This window comes from Octopus bimaculoides, chromosome 10 (genome assembly GCF_001194135.2).
Source record: "Octopus bimaculoides isolate UCB-OBI-ISO-001 chromosome 10, ASM119413v2, whole genome shotgun sequence".
NCBI classification, from domain to species: domain Eukaryota; kingdom Metazoa; phylum Mollusca; class Cephalopoda; order Octopoda; family Octopodidae; genus Octopus; species Octopus bimaculoides.
Window position 1 is genome coordinate 64,756,335 of NC_068990.1, and position 4,816 is coordinate 64,761,150.

Sequence of the window (4,816 nt, forward strand, 5' to 3'; positions counted from 1 at the left end):
ATCATCAAAAGTTGGACAAATGCCTTGCGGTGTTTGTTCCGCCCCTTTACGTTCTGAGTTCAAATTCCCACATTTGAGGACAGAGGTTTAGTCGATATTATTCACCCCAGTACATAAGTGATACGTTATTTTTATCGATCCTGGAGGTATGATGAGCAAAGATAACCCCACGGATCATCATGATTAATGAGATGACAAAATATTAGCATCCATATAATTCTTCTTACTTTATGAAGTTGGACACAAGTTTAAAAAGTCTAAAACCATCTTAACTTTATTAAACATGATACTTTGCCCGCCCCTTTTTAATCTGTTTATCCCCTTCCCTATAATGCTCATCTCCATCTACGAGAAAAACTGTCCTAAATGACATAAGCTAACGAGAGAGTCTCTATGTAACTACTCGACCCCCTTGAAATAGCAGTCGTATCTCTCCTCATATGATGATGGTAGTCTCTCATAGTCCGAGAAAAACGGTTCTACAATTCCTTGTTGAACAACCTGTACAAACGATTCAGTTATAATGATCAAATATATGTGTTGTACATTAGCTCATTCCCTCCATCAAATCGACGTTACCTGAAAAGGTGCACGGGATATCACACGTCAAGTGCCGAAGTGATTGCAAAGCAACGTGAGATGAAGTGCTTTGCTCAAGAACACAACGCATCACCCGGTCTAAAAATTGAAACCACGATAGCCCGATCATGAGTGCAATACCCTAACCACTAGGTCATGCACCTTCACATCTCTCCTCACGTCATAATCTTAAACATAGAAATCTACAAGCACAATATGTTCTCTTGTTTCGTATATCATTGCTATAGCGACATCTGTTCTCAGTAAGCAAGCTGTGGATCACTCACATCCAATCCCCGCTGTGCTCCTTTCGTTATTTTTCACATTGCTTCATTTCTCTAACAAAGAACTCCTTTCGTTTCTGTACGCGGTTCACTATTTGCCTCAGGTTTGCTTTAGTTTTCTTTCTCTAAGTAAAAAGACAAACTTAACTTTATTGCAATTTTTGAGTGAATACATCATTCAGCACATCCGAATTATCTTAGTTCGTGCCATTGGCCATTTTTGTTACTTTTATTAGCTTACTTTTTTGAAAAATTATTGATGAGAGAACGCATTTCCAGAAGAACTCACTTGATGAAATACAAGATTTTAAAAGTCAAATGAATATATAAGCTCTTTCTAACATTTCCTTCTTCAGTGAAAAATAAGCATGCGTACATTTGATCACTACAAATAAATCATTTGAACAGGTTGTGTCTGTGTTTGTATCCCACCAGTGCTTGACAACCGGTGTTGGTGTGTTTATATCCCCGTAAGTTGGTTGTTTGGTAAAAAGGAGCGGTAGAATAAGTGCCAAGCTTAAAGATAAAAGATGAAGTACTGAGGTCGATTCGTTTGACTAGAAATTCTTGAAAGCGGTGCCCCAGCATGGCTGCAGTCTAATGACTGAAACAAGTAAAAGAATAAACGAAAATAATATTCAATTCCTACTTTTTACTTGTTTGTTTTTTTTTGTTTTTTTTTTGTTGATTTTAAATGTCCAATATGGCAAATATTCACATGTTCACGTTGTAAAGCAATATAAAAGTAAAGTAGAGTGCTGTCTCCCAGAATTATAACCTTCTGGTACTTTCTCGTTACAAATATTTTCCATAGAGTTAAGGCAGCGAGCTGGCAGAATCGTTAGCACGCCGGGCAAAAAACTCACAGGTATTTCGTTCAACTTCATGTCCTGAGTTCAAATTCCACCGGGGTCGACTTTGATTTTCATCCTTTTAGGATCGATAAAATAAGTACTTGTCAAGTACTGGGGTCGATGTAATCTACTTACCCCCTCCCCCGAAATTGCCAAAATTTGCTCACAATATTTTCCATGGACTTATCACACCTATTACGCCTGTCTGGTGAAGCCTGCAAAGACCATGGCCAGCCCTCCTCGCCTAGCATATTTTCCGATATTCACACATAATAAAATATAACGTGATGGGAGTTGGGAGCAATATTGTGTGTTTAGTGAGGGCGCAGCGTAATGAACAATAGTGCCGATGCCGGAATTTAATGAGATCATTTCTCTAAAGAGGAAGGGGCGAAGTGACGAAAACCAGTCGAGTGAATTTTAAATATTGCTATTTTTGCATATTGTTTGCACGTATAATAGAATGGTAATAGAGTGATAATGAAAATAGACAGACAGATAGACAAACAAACATAGCTAGCTAGCTAGCTAGATAGATAGATAGATAGATAGATAAGTTACCAGCCAGAAATCCAGACAGATAGACAGATAGACAGACAGACAGACAGACAGATAGACAGACAGACAGATAAACAAACAGATAGATAGATAGATAGATAGATAGATAGATAGATAGATAGATAGAATACCAGCCAGTCAGCCAGACAGATCGACAGATATATAGGTAGATAGATAGATAGATAGATAGATAGATAGATAGATAGATAGATAGATAGATAGATAGATAGATAGATTACCAGCCAGTCAGCCAGACAGATCGACAGATAGATAGATAGATAGATAGATAGATAGATAGATAGATAGATAGATAGCAATATCTTCCTTGCTATATTATTATTGTTTGTTTTATGCAGCCAACTGCCTGCTACTTAAGGCTTTAAGGATAAATAAACACACGTCTTCCCACTCGTTCTATAAACTTAAATTTTCAATAAACAGCCTTGAAATTTTGTGCTGTTCTAAATAAGGAGTTTTTTTTTTTTTAGTTTACTGAGACTTTAGTTATATAACTGAACCCCTAGGTAACAACTTTAAGAAACTGTTCATCATAAAACAGAAAGTATACGCCTAATTAGGGAATCACAATTGCAAGCCATTAATGGCACTGAAAATATGTAAAGCATTCCAGGTGTTTATCCTGTAGTATGTACAAATGTGGTGCACCAGCATGACCGCAGCCACTTGGCTGAAACACATAAATAAATAAAAATACACACGTACAGAAGTAAAAGCTTGTATACTAGTGATTGACTAGTATGAAGCTGTATGTATTTCCAGCATACTGGAAATGTAAACTACTGCTTAGCAGTAACATATATTTTTCTTTAACTGCTTTTTTCTAATGTGGTGAACATATGGCGTCCCAAGGCAAAGCATATTTTTATTTAGTCCCAGATAACAATGGCATTCCTCCTCCTCCTCCTTTTTATAATAATAATCTTTTGTAATAATAATCTTCAGAAGGCCTGAAATTTGTGGGGAAGGGCCTAGTCGTTTACATCAAATCCCAGTGTTTCACTGGTACTTAATTTTATCGACCCCGAAATGATGAAAGGCAAAATCGACCACGGTGGAATTTGAACTCATAACGTGCAGACAGACGAAGTGCCGCTAAGCATTTTGCCCGGTGTGCTAACGATTCTGCCAGCTCGTCGCCTTTATAATAATACATTCTACTGGAAGCACAATGCCTCAAATTTGGGGTAAGGAGTTAAGTCGATTATATCGACCCTAGTGCGTAACTGATACTCATTTAATCGACTCCGAAAGGATGAAAAGCAAAGTCGACCTCGGCGGAATTTGAACTAAAAACATAGCGGCAGACGAAATATCGCTAAGCATTTCGCCCGTCGTGCTAACGATTCTGCCAGTTCGTCGCCTTGATAATAATGATTATTATTAAAAAAAAAAAAAAAGGAAAAAAAAAAGGTAATGTAAAAGGAGAAAGGGCTCTATACCCCTTTCTCATTTTTTTTTCTGACTAGGCTCCCGTAGTTTTATGGGTTTTACCACGTGTAACCTTTCCTTTTTCGAAGCGCCTCCCCCTTTGGGAGTTCTACTTATTTATTTATCTATTTATTTATTATATCTTTCTCCGTTTTCTTCCTCTGTATAGACGAACTTTCCTACCTTTTCGGACAAAACCTTTTGTAACCTTCGTCCTGACTTTGTCCTTATATGTTTTTAATTGATATTAGCCCTTGTGGCCAATAAAACGAATTAATTATTATTATTATTATTACTATTATTAATGTGTAAAAAAGTAAAATAATAACAATAATAATAATAATAATAATAATCTTTTTTTTTATTAACCACAGGGGCATTGATGAGAGGGACATCCCAAGGACAGACAACTATTTGTATATGGGAATTTACTAAAGGATGGGGAGGAAGTAATTATAGTAATAATGATGATGATGATGATTTCTTTATTGGCCACAAGGGCTGAACAAAAAACAAATAGGGACAATGCAATACAAGGAACACGTGGGATGTTGAACAGTGACGAATATACAATGAATAACAATAACAATTAACAAGAAAATTCAAACAAGAATTTCCATTGGGGTGGGAGTTCCACCAAGGCACCCCACACATCCTGCTCACCCCAACCGCCAAGAGCACCTCATCAGGCACCCCTCTTCCCCTCAACCGTTCCAGCTTACAAGCAAGTGTTCAGAGTAGTCGGGGATTTTCTTCTTGCTTCTACCCACATATTCCACTCCCTTTCATTGTATTTCCCTACTATGCTTAGCTTATCTCCTTTACAAGGTAAGTTACGAGACAACGCAATCAAAGAAGCTCGCCAGAAGCCTCTACGGTAACTAAGCAGCTGAAGATTTCATGATTAGGGACCAGGATATGTAAGGCTGCACCCGAATGACTCATGTCACCCATGTATGTTTGGAATGCTACGATTTGGTTGCTCCTGACCTGAATCTATCTATTTATCTACCTATCTATCTGTCTGTCTGTCTGTCTATTTCTATTTCTCTTTTCACTATATGTGTATGTGCATATATATATATATATATA